The sequence below is a fragment of the Achroia grisella genome, unplaced genomic scaffold, assembly GCF_030625045.1.
Source record: "Achroia grisella isolate CSIRO2021 unplaced genomic scaffold, CSIRO_AGI_Agris_v1 utg809, whole genome shotgun sequence".
Lineage (NCBI taxonomy): Eukaryota > Metazoa > Arthropoda > Insecta > Lepidoptera > Pyralidae > Achroia > Achroia grisella.
Genome location: NW_026713030.1, coordinates 509,080 through 528,410, shown reverse-complemented (window position 1 = coordinate 528,410; position 19,331 = coordinate 509,080).

Below are 19,331 nucleotides of genomic sequence, written 5' to 3'. Positions count from 1 at the left end.
CCTAACCTTCTACAGAGACCCTTGTCTTCAAATGCACGTTGCAGATTTCTCCACGCTTCAAATGCTGTTTCACAGTTTCTAACATTTGAATAGACGGTAGGAAGTACGCTTAAGCATATCTTAGCTAATGCTTTTTCTTGCTTTTTCCTATCCATGCATTCGGGTTCTCCATTTTTAGTAGCAACAACGCAATCGTACAAATCTTCATGTATGAGTGTCATTTTCATCTGGAATTTCCAATTGCCGTAATTTGCCATTCCCGACAATTTATCCATAGTTAACGATGAAGAAGTCATTTTGAAGAGTATATGCGTGTATGAATCGTAATTCGTTACCGCTCTGCTACCATATTAGAGAAACAAGATATGTAGTGTAAAACATAAAATTGTATTCTGTTTAAACAACCGTTACTAAGTAACTGACATTTATTTCTTTTTCGGTATATTAGATTATAAACCTCAATACGAAAAACTATCTCATCACAAGAAGTACTAAATAAAATATTAAATTCCCTTACCGTGACTTAACTATTATAACAGTATGGAGGGTCCAAGTAAATAAATATAATTATAATAAATTTGAGGTAAATTTCAATCTGCTCGTCACACTGAAAATTCTCCAGCGCAGCATTTTTGAATATTTTCCAAAGATTAATGTTGACTTTGTCCCTTCATTATTAAATCACGCCCTAATTCACGTCGTAGGCGGCCGCGTCACCCGTTCGAAAGGCCATTCATCCATCTTGAAGTATAATTTTCACTTCAGATTTTTCTACTTTCTAAAATGTAAATTTCTTCTATAAATTTCATTTAAATTTGTATGAATGCATTAAATTTTACAATATGATATATTGAATGTACCTATGAGAAAAAGAGAAAGAAGTATCATGTTGTCTCAGCGCACACTGCTGGCGTCATGCGTGCATTAAGCTGCGAACGGCGAGTGACAATAGTGGTGTCTATTTGAGAGTTTTAATTAGGAAGACAATTAATACAGTACTTTACAATAATCCAAATTGTTGTTTTTATAAGAGATGTATAAGATTTGGAAGGAGGTTGATAGCGAAAAGCTCTTTTAGGCATTCCAATTACATAAAGTAAATATAAGAAGTATCTGTTTAGAAAAAACTGTCAGATATTTAGTACATATTGTACAAGCTCCCCTTAGTTTTTATTATATGACGACCTCGGTGGTCTAGCACACCGCTTTACGTCCAGTGGTCACGGGTTCGATTCCTCGCACTCAAACATTTGTACTAATGAGTACGATTGTTTGTATCGGTCTGGATATTTTCTATGTGTAATATGATTGTATTTACAAAAATTTACAAAAAAAATCTATGTATTTGTATCAGTTGTCTAGTACCCATAAAACAAGCTTTAGCTAACTTAACTTGCGTCCCGATGGCGCTGTGTGAATTGTCCTGAGATTATTATTATTATAAAAAATAATTTATAAATTAAGCAATAAAAACAATACCTACTTAATTTTACAATAAGAGATGAATCCAATAAAATAAATAATGACGTAATAATAAATATAGACAGACTAGGTACATATATTTATTATAGCAAAATATCCCTTTACACAATTTTAATTACCGAAGTCTCTTTCATTAACATTATATTTCGAGCGTTTGATTTATTGCAAAATTAATATTGGCATTTTTGTTACTATGGATCGGACAATTTGGAAGTTTCTCGAATTATTTACAGAGCCTCGACGGCCTGTTAATAATTGTTTTAATTTGCTTTTGCGTACTACTGAACAGCAAGTTTATAGCTCCATTCCATTGGCGGAAATAATGGATTTTTTTTAATCTCTTTACGTATATTCGTCAGTATAAAATTTGTAAAAAATGTAGTTAACGTAGTTTATTTTTTAGGTATATACAGAGGACAGATAACGATACAGATAATATAAACTAATATAGACTGTTTATAAATACAGACCCTAGTAGGTGGCTCAAATAAGTGCAGTGCCTATCTCTTCATATTTAAAAATGGACCTTGAATTTCTTAATGCAAATTATTATGAACTAGCGACCCACCCTCGAAAATATATATAATAATAATAATCTCAAGACAATTCACACAGCGCCATCTAGACCCAAGTTAAGGTAGCTAAAGCTTTTATGGGTACTAGACAACTGATACAAATATATAGATATATATTTTTTTTCATATATACATAGAAAACACCCAGATCGACACAAACAATCGTACTCATGAATACAAATGTTTGTGCCGTGCGAGGAATCGAACCCGCGACCATAGGATGTAAAGTTGTGTGCTAAACAACTAGACCACCGAGAGTAATTTTAACACAAACATGCATATATACGTCCTTCGATATTTATATTCCCCTATAGAACTGTTCTATTTTCAATAATTTCCAAAGAGGACGCGATGTAATTACTTCTTTTTGGTATTTTTTTTTTCTCGTTGAGTCATATGTTAGTACCGTTGTAGTGTTAAAAAAACGGAGCAAATTATTATCAGTATTTGCATTCATGTAGGACATTTTAGCCGCTTATGAACGTCAAGTTTCTACATTATATTTTTTTTCCCCTACCCAGTCTGTCCAGTTCGGTATATAGATCCAATTGAGAAGAACTGACAATAAATTCAATTGGAGTCATTTTTTTTTTTAAAAGCCAGTTTATTTACAATGTATAGGTGTCTATGTCTAACATTAAATGAAAATCAACAACTTTCTGAAAACTATTGCAGTTTAATTCCTGACGTTCCTCATGAATCGTTTCATTTTTGTGGTGCTTGTACAATTTTATCACACTCCCTATTATAATCATTCAAAACAACGCCGTGATGTGAATAATGTTGGTCATATTTTTATAAAACGCCAGCACTGTTTTATATTATGTACGCGCGTTTCATTCCATTAGAAGCCGAAAGAAAATTCCATTCTGCTCCACTTCGTCTGAAAAGTCCTAAATTGCGCGTCCCCGACATCCTGTTTATGCTTTATGTTCAGAAGAAATTTCAGGACACACGTAGCCTTTCCCACGTAATTCAATAGCTACGCCTAATTCAGTTTTACACGGAGTCGAGGAATAAATGAAAATTATAAATATGCTACGAAAATTATTTCAACCATAACCTTAGTCCTAAATTTTTTTAATCTCGCAAATAGTCTTGTAGATACTAGGTATACAGATGATGGTGATGATGATACAAATGTGTTTTATTGAATTAGGTAATATTTTGTGAAAGTAAACAATTTTATTATGCCTCTGAATGAGGCATTTGCAATGAACAGAGCTCCGATATAGCTAGGGAGTCTAGTGATGACTGCTCGGCGACCAAACTGCGACAGGTTTCCACAGTGAATATTTGTGATCTCACACGTGCTAATTTTAGCAGAATTAGACAATTTTAACCTTAACTTATGTGGAGAATAAATTTAATAATAAAATTAGAGAGATTGTTGCATAAAAATAAAATATATATATCCCAAATCCTTTCATTTAGAAGCTCGCTGGAGGGCACATCGTGAACAACATTTTTCTCTCTAATGCTCAAATAAAAAGTTCTATGTATTTTGGAAAAATATACGAGTGAGCATAAAATAAAATTGTATAAATTTAAGCGGATTTTAACTAAAAAAGACAAATATATATGCTATTTTTTATCTCTAAATAGATAAAAAAGGCACCTGCCGACGTATTTTTTAGACAGTCAGTCAAAATTGAGATGTCGGCTAGACTCGAAGTAACAACCTTAGAAGTTCGAAGCCAGTGTAGTAAATCATTATGCCAAAACTCTCTCAAGTCACGTCTTCCCATCGATTACCATGAGATTAGCGCTGTGGCGCTTAACTTGACTAAATAAGTACAGAACCATTAAAACTACTACGTACCTCCTATAAAATGACAAAATTCGAGAATAAAATTCGAAATTTTGCTATCTTAAACCAGTGTTCAGGTAGTTAAACGTTTGGTTTTTAGGCATCTTAAACTTTATCTGCACCGTTGCCGAATATAAATTTAAATCTAGAAATTTATCGTCAAACTTTCATAAAAGGCGTTTCAATTAAAATTAAATATAAAAGAGCAAAGTTAGTTTGGTTATAAAATTTGCTACTCGTTTATTACCGCAGTTCCTTTTAGATGATGAAAGTGGGCTTTTATCTAAACCTTTCTAACCTTTTTTGGAGTCTAAAAAATCTTCACAAAGTATATTCACCTGGCTAAAAGGGAGTCTCACAGTTTGTTCAACGGAAAACTATATATAGCCTATCACGAATTTGTCCGCAAAGATTTACTAACCTAACGACATTAGTAATCAACCGCTTTGTGACAAATTTGACCCATTGGCTTTGCGGAGAAACATTGAATCTTTGTGCATTTTCTATTGCATATATCACGGAGAGTGTTCTGAGGAATTGTTCGGATTAATACCAGCTGCTGAATTTTACCATTTCACTATCCGGCTGGAACCAAAATATTATCCTGATCATGAATCTGATTGACGGTTTTTCCACCGTGTGTTTTTGCAGAAATTTTTTGCCAACCACAACCATGTTGTGGAATCACCTTCCAGCAATGATATTTGCAAACCAATATGAAGTTACTTCAAGAAAAGAACTTATTCCTTCTTAAAAGGCCGGCAACGCACTTGCAATTCCTCTTGGTATTGCAGATACTGATGAATGGCGGTGATCAATTACTATCAGTTGAACTGCAAGCTAATTTGGAGACAAACGTTTGGTGAATATAATCTTCTATTTCAGTCGTTTATTCTTGGCAGAGTGGTCGTGCCTTTCATGAAGGTATATCTTGTGGTATGGAATCGTTGTATTTCTGGTGAAAATAATATAGGTCCAACAAAACGTAGCCCTCCGTCTCTGCACAAATGCCGGACGGTACGACCGTAATGACGTGATCACGCGATCCTAAGATCTTAAGGTCCCCACGATGGAGCAATTTGTCGCCCGGTTGACGCGCGTGGACAGTGGACGCAAAGGACACCATCGCGAACTCGCCCCACTCCACGCGCGCATACCGAACGCAACTCGCGCGCTCCCGCGCTACCTTCACGCCATCGTGGAAACATGTCATTCGTGGGCGGCAAACAAAGTCGGCCCGGTGAATGACCTTAATCCCCACAATGCCCCACCACTCCTTCAGTCGGCTACATGACTGTAGCCGACTTCACCACTGAGGTAAAAAGGAACGACGCTGGTCTGCACCCCAGCAGTATGCCCGGGTAATAAGCATATGCTCGAGGCCCGTACCTGCGGCCCATTTTAAGGGCCCGTAGAAGAACCCCTGAAGAGTGGAGAGCGCTTGATAAAATAGAATAGAATAGAATAGAAAATCATTTATTCAAATAAACTTACATTGAAGCACTTTTGAATAGTCATTACATTTTTTTTTAATCTACCGCTCGTTCGGAAAGCTGTCTCATTACAAGAAGAACGAGCAAGAAACTTGCGTGTTGCTCTTTTAAATAATTTTATTATTACTTTACATTTTTAAGTTTAAGTGTGTGAATACAAACCACCAATTAGCACTAATTCAATTAAATACTCAAAAAGAAAAAAATATTGAATACATAACAAACTGGTTAAACAATTAATAAGAGGAAATCAGTCATAGTGATTAGAGCAGACCAGTCCCTACAAGCAGCACCCGTTCACGAGTATGACGGATGAGCCAGCCATCACTGTGCTCGACCATATTTTAGGGAGCCCAATGACCCGGCCCACCACGCCGCCACAAGTCTGGACATTTTAGTGAGCATGACTACTCAAAACACTAGACCACGTCAAAGCTACTCACAATTGCCATCTGATAGTTATAGTATTCACATTTTACATAAGAATGCATGCGGCAATTAATACAAAAACCGCTACGCTTTCATATTTCTAAAATCAATCAATTAAATCAAGAAAGCAATGAGAAAATAAAATTATAACGTTGTATGCTAATAAACTAATTATTTACTTGATATGTTGTCATCTATGAATTCGTCTATCCTGTAATAGGCTTTCTTACATAAAAATTGTTTAATATAAGATTTGAATTGCCTCTCCGTCAGATTTAATGCAGATTCTGGCAGTTTATTATAAAATCTTATGCAATTACCATAGAATGAATTACTGATTTTGTGCAGACGGCATTTAGGTAAAATAAGATATATATATGATAAATCTAGCGTCAAAGCTTTTAAAAACCGGCGGCTCCTTGAGCTGGATGCTAAACCCAATGAGCTGAAAGCCCGACCACCTGCGACTATCAGCTATAATTATGTGAGCGGCGTGCTCTCATTCCCGCAATGTACGAGAGTTTTCATAATCAAAATTAACTACATAAGTCACATACGAGCAAATCAGCCAGGATTACATCATCATCATGTTATGTTATGTGTATGTAATTGTTGAATAAAGAATTTATCTATCTATCTACTTTATTCTATGTTTTAGTTCGATGGCCATAAATTTAAAAGTTACTTTAATGAAATAAAGCAATGTTCACAACTTATTCCCAGTTTTGGGTAAATTTATAGTTTTAACTTCGAACATGTTATAATAATAGCTGTATTTTAAAGTTATTTTCAGGAAAGCAATGTATTCAGTTGGATTTTTATAGTATAAATTTATATTTTTTTTTAATACCGTATTAAAAAAAATATGAATACAATACTATAAATAATTTATAGTATTGATCTAAATTCATATTATTTTTATTTCTAGAATAAAATGAACATTTCTTACCTCACTACTTTCTATATTAAACTGTCATTCTGATGTAAATATGTGTTTGGCTGCACCAGAGCTGCTGCTCGACTTTGGTTGCTTATCTTTACCTGATATTTTCTTACGGCAGTCCGGCATAGTGACCAACCTTCTTACATTTGTCTCTCTTATAGTAAAAGGTACATTAGGTAGTAACAAATATCCATTCATTCATCCATTCAAACTCACAAATTTCCGAGTTAATAATATTATTGTAGCGCGATGGTTATCACCTCATCACTGTAGCATCATCATCATCATTACATATTATAAAACAAAGTCACTATCGCTGTCTGTACCTATCTATGCTTAAATCTATAAAGCTACGCAACGGATTTTGAAGTAATGTTTTAATAGATAGAGTGATTCAAGAAGAAGGTTTATTTATTTATGTATAATACATGTACATCCGGACGAAGCCGAGGCAAGTAGCTAGTATACAACAAACCGAATGTAAATACAGCCCCAAGTGTACACACGTGACCACATTTAAAGATCCTTATGAATTACTCATCACAAACACAAACGTATCGTCAGATCCCACCTTTTTACTTTACGAGTTTCGTGTACAGAAATGTAATTTTATACTTACAAACTTTTTTATAATGGATGAAAATGGAACGCTGGCGGAGCACTATTGGAGAAGTATATATAGTTAGTCCGGAAAAAAACCATCTTTTTTCGGACTACTCTAATGCTGTTGGCCGCAGCTGGTGCTTACATCTTTACCGGACGATAGGGGGCGAGTGCAGATGGGACTCCAAACCCGCGGAAGGACTTATGGAATGGTTGAAGGCCAACTCCCGCCTGACGGATACGACTTTCGTCTGAGGGCACCGCTAGGGGTTCGAACCTCGGCTCAGGCCATCGTAACATCGGTCCTCGTTTGAACCTAGCGTGGAGCAGCCTGGAGGTCATTAGTAACATTACTAACAAATCCAGTAATGTTACTAACAATCCCTACTCCCGTACTTATGTATCAAATCGTATCTGAAATCAATATTTGAATAACAAATAGTCATGTCAATGAATCAAAGAAAAATACTAATGCGGGAGAAAGGGTCAGTTAGTAATAGAATAGAATAAGAATAGAAAATCATTTATTCAAATTAACTTACATTAAAGCACTTTTGAATAGTCATTACATTTTTTTTTAATCTACCGCTCTTTCGGAAAGCTGTCTCATCACAAGAAGAACGAGCAAGAAACTTGCGTGTTGCTCTTTTAAATAATTTTATTATTACTTTACATTTTTAAGTTTAAGTGTGTGAATACAAACCACCAAAGTACTTCACTTAAGTATCAAATCGTATCTGAAATCAATACATATAAATAAAATTGGAGTGTCTGTTTATAATATTTAAATAACCGTTTTTTACTACATGCATATGGATATAAATACGGTACATACACCAAAATAACATTTTTTACCATTTTTGTCTGTCTGTCTGTCTGTTTGTTCCGGATAATATCTGAAATGGCTGAACCGATTTTAACGGGACTTTTTTGGCAGGTTGCTGATGTAGTAATGAGTAACTTAGGCTAAATTACTCACTTTTATTTTAGATAAATACATGGTACATACACCAAAATAACATTTTTTTTCAATTTTTGTCTATCTCTCTGTCTGTCTGTTTGTTCCGGGTAATCTCTGAAATGGCTGAACCGATTTTGACGGGACTTTTTTTGGCACGTAGCTGATGTAATAAAGAGTAACTTAGGCTACTTTTATTTTAGAAATAAAGTTAAATAACCACGCGGACGAAGTTGCGGGAACAGCTAGTCTATCTATATAATTTAAATATCCAATACACATATCAGTGAATCAAATAAAAATAAAAGAAATGAATATCTACGAAGTATTCCTCTGTTTACTTATTTGATACACAATTTCCCCAGAGTACCAACGTCAGCAGACTAAGTGAAGGGCTATAGACTAAACTAGCTGTTCCCGTGTCTCCGTCCGCCTGGAATTTATGACTATTCAAAATAGGTATTATGAAATTTACTTTAATGAAGATTATTTCTATTTCTATTAGTTCTCAGTTAGTTTGGGACTAGATGGGAATTGTCCTGATATTAATATGTTTTATTTGTCGATGATATTGTCTGGAAAGTTATACTTATTACTAGCTGTATCCTTTCTTTTCTTTCTTTCTTCTATCCGCGATTTCGTCCGCGTGGAATTTAGTTTTAATTTTCTAAAATAAAAGTAGCCTAAGTTACTCCTTATTACATCAGCTACCTGCCAAAAAAAGTCCCGTCAAAATCTGTCCAGCCATTTCATAGATAAGCCGGTACTGGTTTGTGTAACAATACACCCTTTTATAATTAACCATGCGTTCTTATTTTGTTATAAAGAAACATTTTTATTTTTAACTACCTGTACACGGGACTTCTGCGTGAAATTTAACATTATTTTTCTAAAATAATGGTAGCCTAAGTTACTCCTTATTACATCAGCTATCTGCCAATAATAGTCCCGTCAAAATCGGACCGACGATCTGGTCAAGATCGCTGGAAGGCATTGGATGCGAGCAGCGCAGGACCGATCGTCGTGGAGATCTTTGGGGGAGGCCTATGTCCAGCAGTGGACGTCTTCCGGGCTGCGATGATGATGATGATGATGATTTTTGATGATGATTTTTGAATATATTAAAATAAATATTTTTTCGCAATAATTGTGAATCAATACTCTGCGTGCCCACTTTTCGTTGCTACAAATATATTTAGACTTACAATTCTACCTTAGATTTTGATTTCTTATACATGTATATTCTTATAGATAGTTGGGGGAGGCCTATGTCCAGCAGTGGACGTCTTCCGGGCTGCGATGATGTTGATGATGATGCATGTAGTAAAAAACGGTTAATTCAATATCACAAACAGACGCTCCAATTTTATTTATACGTGTAGATAATCGAGGGGAATGAATACTATACTAACTTAAGCCTTTCAACCACGATTATCCGGCACATGTGGAAAACCGATTGACTACTGATTGTGGGATTCAAATCCTCTTCGCCGAGATTGTGAATAATTATATAAATGTATATATATACGATTATATACATCGAGGGAAGGAAATTGCTTTTAACACTTCAATTCGTTCTTACGTTTAATTGTATGCTTATTGAAGAAACGTGTGGTTTTATAATAAATTAGCTTTTGCCCGCGGCTTCGCTCGCGTTAATTTATCCCCTTAGGGGTGGAATTTATCAAAATCCTTTCTTAGGGGATGCCTACGTCATAGTAGCTTTATGCATGTATAGTCTCAGCGCGCTCGGTTTAAAATTGACAAAGTTTCATATAAACTTTCATCCCCTATTTTATCCCCTTGGGGGTTAATCTAAGTCCTTTCTTAGCGGATGCCTATGTCATAACATCTACCTGCATACCAAATTACAGTCCGATCCGTCCAGTGGTTTGGGCTGTGCGTTGATAGATCACTACGTCAGTCAACTTTGAGTTATACACTTATTATCAAAGTGAAAAGAAATACAAAGGATTTTAATAATATAAATATTGCTCTTGAGGATGTTCTAAACTGGTTTACATCATATAATCTAGCGCTTAATTCAATGAAAACAAAATGTGTTAAATTCTCTTTACCAAATGTAAAACAAGTAACGACAACTGTTAGTATGAATCATCATGTTTTGGACTTTGTTGATGAGACTTCGTTTCTTGGTATTGTAATAGATAATAAAATGCAGTGGGGTCCACATATATTCACACTAGCCAAAAGACTAAGCTCGGCTGCTTTTGCTATCAGAAAAATTAGACAGTTGACTGATACTGCAACAGCGAAACTAGTGTATTTTAGTTACTTCCACAGTATAATGTCGTATGGTATTATATTGTGGGGCAGGGCGGCTGATGTAGAATCAATTTTTATATTACAAAAAGAGCAGTTCGTTCAATATATAATTTACCGTGTCGCGAATCTCTTAGAGAACGCTTTAAAGAAACAGGTATCCTTACTGTTCCCTCTCAATATATATATGAAAATATTATGTATGTACGCAAAAACTTAAATTTATTTCCAAAAAATAGTCACTTACACGCTTTTAATACAAGGAATAAAATTAAATTAAATATGCCTAGTTATCGTCTCAAAAAAGTAAGTACATCTTTCATGGGACATTGTATACGTTTTTATAATAAATTGCCAGATAGTGTTTTAAATTTAACTTCACTTAAATTTAAAATATTATCTGGCAATTTTAAGATACATGTAAAAAAAAACACTGCTCTAAAGCTGATTATAAAATAAACGACTACTTAAATGACTACAATGTGTGGACTTAATTACAATTTTAACTTTTGTTATGAGGCATATAATTTTTCCCATTAACATGGATAATGTAATAACATTAAAGAAACTTATTATAAATTTTGTAATGACATATTGTAAATTTAATATTGTAATGGGTGAAAACTGTGATCGGTACAGCCTATGCTGTAAATAATATAATTGACGTAGTGGAGTAACCTGAAACAGTCATGCTCGCTATATAGTTCAAACTTGTGGCGGCGTGGTGGGCCGGGTCGATGTGCTCCCTCAAATATGGTTGAGTACAATGATGGCTGGCTCATACGTCATACTCGTGAACGGGTGCTGCTTGTGGGGACTGGTCTGTTCAGGTTGTGAACACTGATTAAACTTTTTGTTCTTTGCGATAGCATATGCTGGTGGTCACTCTATTCTCCCAAATTAGAATTTTAATGACTGTGTATTATTATAAACATGTTTCACTGTTATTTGAAAAAAATACGAGCCGAGTTTCTTGTCAGTTCTTCTCATATCGATATCATTCCGAACTGACGGTAGATTTGACATATCATAAGAGTCTGTAATAGACCTACATGAATAAAGATATTTTGAATTTGAATAGACAAATAAATCGGAAGAAGGAAGGTCAAGGTGAAAAATCATAGTTAATATAAAACAGAGAACATATACAAATTGTACAGAGTAGGTTTCTACTTTTACAGACTAAAATATTCTAACAAGATAAGTGACATAAATAAACATACATAGAGAAGACCTGACCGATACAAACAATCATACTCATGAATACAAATGTTTGTATCATGCGGAGAAACGAACCTGCGACTATCGAAAGTAAACCGGTGACATAAATACATATACATGTAGGGCGGAGTTCCAAACCGAGGCCGTCAATAAAATTATAATAAAATTAATATAGTTCAATTAGAAATTAAATTAAATTAGTCAAGTTAAATTAGAAGATAATTTAAAATACTTATTATAAAAAAAAAACTTTAACAAAATTGTTTTTCAAACGAATACATTGTAAAAAAGGCGCCATCTTGCCTTACTACCAATGAAACCAAACGTAACTTCGTTTGGTTTCATTGGTAGTAAGGCAAGAACGTTGTGTAATTTCTACGAAGTCTGAAAACTGGTGTTTCTTGAGCAATTTTACCTGAACTTGCTAAGAAGTTACACGAAATTGTAACAGATGGCGCTGTACACATTTTTTATGTATTCACTGAAAACTTTACATGACAGTCTCGGTGATGTAGGTTTAGCGGATAGCTTTACTTATGATGCTCACGGGTTCGATTCTTGTAAGGTACAAATATTTGTTTTCAGAAGACTAATTGTGTATGACAGTTGTACATGGGTGTTTTCTATTTGGATTATTTATGTACAAACTATATTTTAATATTATGTCAAAGTGGACTAATTTTGTTAATTTTTAGCCATATTTCGGGATAATAAGTATATTAAATTTAGTATTGGTCTAAGCAGAGCTTGTGTTATGAGTAGGTACTAAAGTACTGATACATACATAATATTTTTAATAAATACATACATATACACCCAGATTGATACAAAGAGTCATTCTCATACATTTTTCTATAGTGCAAGGAATCAAACTTGCGACCATCGGAAGTAAAACTGTATACTCAACCGCTAGACAACCGAGGTCGTCGTTTTATCTATCTATCTATGTAGCTATCGAAAAATGTTGACTATTAATAATTTTTCTACAGTACGAGGAATCAAACCTACGACCATCGGAAGTAAAGCTATATGCCAACCGCTAGACTACCGACGCCGTCGTTTTATCTATCTATCTATGTAGCTATCGAAAAATGTTGACTATTAATAATTTTTCTACAGTGTGAGGAATCAAACCTGCGACCTCGTTAGTAAAGCTGTATGCTAACCGCTAGACTACCGAGGCCGTCGTTTTATCTGTTTATCTATGTAGCTATCGAAAAATGTGGACTATCAATATATTTTCTACAGTGCCAGGAATCAAACCTGCGACCATCGGAAGTAAACCTGTATGCTCAACCGCTACACTACCGAGGCCGTTGTTTTCTCTGTCTATCTATGTAGCTATCGAAAAATGTTGACTATTAATAATTTTTCTACAGTACGAGGAATCAAATCCACGACCATCAGAAGTAAAGCTATATGCTAACCGCTAGACCACCGACGCCGTCGTTTTATCTGTTTATGTATGTAGCTATTTAAAAATATGTACTATCAATCATTTTTCTACAGTGTGAGGAATCAAACCTGCGACCATTGGAAGTAAAGCTATATACTCAACCGCTTCACTACCGAGGCCGTTGTTTTATCTGGCTAACAAAAAATGTACATCAACTTAAAAAGCTCTTCATTTTGTTGTCTGTATTAAATGCTATAATTGTACCAACAAACGATTCTACAGCACAAGAAATCATTAATTTACTTAAACAGCGCACTTTTTTAAAGAGACCCCAATAAAAAAGGAATGAAATGAGGGTCGAAACGTCCTGGATCGGGTCCAAGTCTTTAAACGGGTAATTTAACATAAAAAACAAACAAACAATGGCACAATGAGCAGTAATGTATACGTAAATAATGTTCGGATTTTAATTAAATGTTTAATGATTGAGAGGGTAGCTGCCCGGTGATTTACTGCCACGGTACAGACCCGAAAGGTTGCGAGTTCAATTCTGACTAACCACAAAAATCTTGTATTTTTTTTGTAATTATATAACCTATACTGGAACAGATGGCCGACTATTTTTTAGTAATAAATGGATGTTTATAAGAAACATAGCAATCCTAAGCAATATTACACTTATATTATAGCTGTACACGCGACTTCGTTCGCGTGGAATTTAACTTTATTTTTCTAATATAAAAGTAGTCAGTCCGTATTACATCAGCTACCTGCCAAAAATAGTCCCGTCAAAATCGGTCCAGCCATTTCAGAGATTATCCGGAACAAACAAACAGACAGACAGACAGACAGACAAAAATTGTAAAAAATGTTATATTATATTCATATGCATGTAATAAAAAACGGTTATTTCAATATTAGAAACAGACACTCCAATTTTATTTATATGTATAGATGTATTATTTATATCTGAATGAGAGAGAGGGGACGAGCGGGTGGATGAGTAAAATAGAATAGAAAAAATAGAATTTTTTTCTGTTATTAGTATAAGAAATCAAAATCTAAGGTTGAATTGTAAATCTAAATATACTCAACGAAACGTGGGCACGCAGAGTATTGATTCACAATTATTGCGAAAAAACATTTTTTTTAATATATTAAAAAATCATCATCATCATCATCATCGCAGCCCGGAAGACGTCCACTGCTGGACATAGGCCTCCCCCAAAGATCTCCACGACGATCGGTCCTGCGCTGCTCGCAACCAATGCCTTCCAGCGATCTTGACCAGATCGTCGGTCCACCTTGCTGGAGGCCTTCCCACGCTGCGTCTTCCGGGCCGCGATCGTTACTAGAGGACTTTACTGCCCCAACGGCCATCTGTCCTACGACCTGTGTGCCCTTCACATATTAAAAAATAGGTTTTATTAAAAAAAACTAAGGACAACGTTATATCTGGTTTATTATTTCAATTTTCAACTGTATAAATACATGTTACTTATATTAAATTTTTAATACAATATTAGAACATGTACACAATAATGTATAAAAAAAATTACGTCTGTAAGCACGCTTTATATATTGGATATTAAATTTAATGCTGTTCCCACGACTTCGTCCGCGTGGAATTTAACTTTATTTTTCTAAAATAAAACAAAAAAAACTAAAATAAAAGTAGCCTAAGTTCCTTCTTATTACATGAGCTACCTGCCAATGAAAGTCCCGTCAAAATCGGTCCAGCCATTTCAGAGTTAGCCAACTTTCGACAGAATCATTATGAACAAGTTCTACTAACAATGAGAAAAGTTATTCAGTTATACTAGTATGGTTGCAGTGTGGTGTACTGTATTTATTTTTTTATAATAATCATTTCACATCATTACATATTTTCATTATTTTAATATTTTATTATTTATTACAGACAAGATACGTTTCATAGTTCACCTATAAAACAACCTCACGTGATCCGCCACTCGCCTTATACAGCTCTATTCCATATATACAATTTCTTGTAAATCTTATATACTGACTAGCTTTTGCCCGCGGCTTCGCTCGCGTTAATTTATCTTCTTAGGGATGGAATTTATCAAAATCCTTTCTTAGGGGATGCCTACGTCATAGTAGCTTTACGCATGCAAAGTCTCAGCCCGATCGGTTTAATATTGACAAAGTTTCATACATCCCCTATTTTATGCCATTGGGGGTAGGAGTAATCAAAATCCTTTCTTAGCGGATGCCTACGTCATAACATCTACCTGCATGCCAAATTTCAGCCCGATCCGTCCAGTGGTTTGGGCTGTGTGTTGATAGATCACTATGTCAGTCACCGTTGAGTTATATATATTTAGATTATTTGTTGAGGGTCTATTTTATTTACAAAACAATTATTCAATTATTTATTTACATTGTGGACTTATGTAGATGTCTATATCTAATCTATACATCTATACATATAAATAAAATTGGAGTGTCTGTTTGTAATATTGAAATAACCATTTTTTACTACATGCATATGAATATATATACGGTACATATACCAAAATATCATTTTTTTTTAATTTTTTGTCTGTGCGTCTGTCGGTCTGTTTGTTCCGGCTAATTTCTGAAATGGCTGGACCGATTTTGACGGGACTTTTATTGGCAGGTAGCTGATGTAATAAGGAGCAACTTTGGCTACTTTTATTTTAAAAAAATAAAGTTAAATTCTTTAAATTAAGTTAAAATAAAAATCCGGTGCATGAACACCTATCGCCATGTACGTTAGTAATCGTATAGTGTGTAATAAATAGACTTTCTTCAATTAATATGATTTATCAAAAGTTTTGAATAAACTAAAATTTAATCTGTGTACTTTAATAAATTTATCAAAGAATACAACAAATTACCAAACTACATATAATCTCACAGTTAGTGTATCGGTTACAATATAAATAACCGACATTTTGTATCACAGAACATTATTATATCTGAAATTTTATACATCATATAAAAGTTACGATAAAAATAATAAGTTCTCTATTGAAATACGATATTTGCTACAACTTTATATTCATACAGTAACCAATATGCGTCAGTTATATATATAACTAGTTACATGCCCCGGTTTTGAACGGGTGTACGTGTATTATACTTATAAACCTTCCTCTATCTATTAAAAAAACCGCTTCAAAATCCGTTGCGTAGTTTTAAAGATTTAAGCATACATAGGGAAGGACAAACAGCGACAGCGACTTCGTTTTATACTATGTAATGTTATCTTATCTTTGGTTATACCAAGAACAAATATATATAATCTATAGTAATATTATCAAGCTGAAGAGTTTGTTTGTTTGAATGCGCTAATCTCAGGAATTACTGGTTCGAATTGAAAAAATATTTTTGTGTTAGGCTATCAATATTATTCTCACACAACCTTTTCTATTTCTGTTTGAGCTGCATCTGAAAAAAGAAAAAAAAGATAAGCAATAATAATAATAATATAGCAGGATAATTCTCACAGCGCCATCTAGTCCCACGTTAAAAAAAGGAAACAATGTGATAATAAAACAAGTAGGGAAAAAAATAAATTTAATAAAAAAAAAGTCCCATGCTAAGCAGAGCTTGTATTATGGGTACTAGACAACTGATATAAGTATATTTATCTGTTTTTGTTTTATAAATACATATATAATATACATAAAAAATATCCAGATTGGTAACAAACAGTCTTAGTCATGAATACAAATGTTTGTACCGTGCGAGGAATCGAACCCGCGATCATTGGAAGTAAAGCGGTGTGCTAAACTGCTAGACTCACTCTTTTTTTTTTACTATGATGGTGGCAAATAAGCATACTGCCCATCTGATGGTAAATGGTTACCGTAGTCTATGGACGCCTGAAACACCAGGGGTGTCACATACGCGTTGCCGACACTTAAGAAACCTTAATATATGCTTCTTGAAAAACCCCATGCTGGTCTCGTGGAAAACCTCGGCAGGTTCATTCCGCAATCTAAGTGTACGCGGGAGGAAGCTCCTCTGAATCCGCACTGTCCGAGACCACTAGGGTTCTAGAGTGTGGGAATGAATTCCCTGTCGATGGCGAGCAGTGTGATGGTTCTACCCTATCTTTGGCTCTATGTGAGATTGTAAACTACTGAGCCTACTGTAAACCTATGCTAGGATGTAACTTTAGCAATAACATCCTAAATATTTGTTTATAATATCGATCTCCCATCCAATTCAAACGGGGATCGAAATTGTGACGGCCTGATCTGAGGTTCAAACCTCTAGCGGTGGCCTCAGACTAAAGTCGTATCCGTCAGGCGGGAGTTGGCCTTCAGCAGCTCCATAAGTCCTTCCTTTGGCTTGGAGTGTCATCTGCACTCGCCCCCTATCGTCCGGTGAAGCTGTAAAGGCCAGCTGCGGCCAACAGCATTAGAGTAGTCCGAAAAAAAAACAGAATAGCACAGAGGATTCTTTCCTTCTGAGTTGGAAACCGTTTTGTCTCGATTAATAACTTTTAATTTTATTATAAAGAGAAATTGTAACATTTCATTATAAGAAGTTTATTATTATTATTATAAATATATTATTATTTCTATTTCTATATTTATTATAATTCAATTGATAAATAATTTAAATGACGTATAATGAGTGGAGTAACTTGAAACATCATGCTCTCCATAAAGTTCAAACTTGTGGCGGCGTGGTGGGCCGGATCGATGTGCTGCCTTTAATATTAAGCGCAATGATGGCTGGCTCATCCGTCATATTCGTGAACGAGTGCTACTTGTGGGGACTGGTCTATTTGGGTTACGAACACTCATTAGACTGCTTTAGCAATAGCATATGAATATTTATTTAAAAAATAATACGAGCTGAGTTTCTAGTCAGTTCTTCTAATCTCGAAATCATTTCGGTAGATTTGACATATCAAAGTCTGTAATAGACCTACATGAATAAAGGTGTTTTGAATTTTGAATTGAATTTACAAGAAACTATTCTCAACTGATCTCCCTCTTTTCTGAAATTTGTATCAGCTTTTGTACTAAAATCTAAATATATATAACTCAAAGGTGACTGACTGACATAGTGATCTATCAACGTACAGCCCAAACCACGGGACGGATCGGACTAAAATTTGGAGATGTTATGACGTAGGCATTCGCTAAGAAAGGATTTTGATTAATTCTACCCCCAAGATGATAAAATAGGGGATGAAAGTTTGTATGAAACTTTGTCAATTTTAAACCAATCGGGCTGAGTCTCTGCATGCATAAAGCTACTATGACGTAGGCATCCCCTAAGAAAGGATTTTGATAAATTTCACCTCTAAGAGGATAAAATAGGTGATGAAAGTTTGTATAAATCTTAGATTTTCGACTACTGAAATTAAAGATTGAAGCTACTATAATGAAGACGTTCGCTTAAATAGGATTTTGATAAATTCAACCCCCACGAGGATAAAATAAGGGATGATACAGCATGTAAATGTATTACTTTGAACCTATCAGTACCTAATGGAACGAATAAATTAAGACGCAACATAAAAATTTTTAGTTCTTTAGGCTACTTTTATTTTACAAAAATATTTTTTTTATTTAAATTCCACGCGGACGAAGTCGCGGGAACAGCTAGATAAATATAAAATATTTTCATATTGTACATGAGAATTCTATTCAACAATTCCACATAAAATAGGAGCTGTTTACGTAATAATTTGATTACGTTTGTGCTAGTTATAGCAAACCTAATAAAATAATATTAATATTGTATGAGAACATGTCTGTCCCACAAGTTATTAGGACAATCTTTTTACTGTATATATTTCTACTAGCTGACCTATTTGTGCTCTTTTTTGCCTGTGTCGTAAAAGTTTGCTACCTACAACAAAAATGTTTTGTAGTATTATAGGACACAGAACTAAATATTGAATTATTCGAATATTCTAGAGAAATTTCGATCATTCGGACGTTCAATCAAGAGTTTATTACGATCAGAAGATCCTATTACTTGTACGGCTTCGATTTGGGTATAGACATGTTTTATCATATCCACGAAATTTGGGACCAAAACTACACCATCTCATTTCATACCCTTTTCCTATACAGAATACCATACGTTTCGTTATTTATTCTGATATTCAATAAAATCACA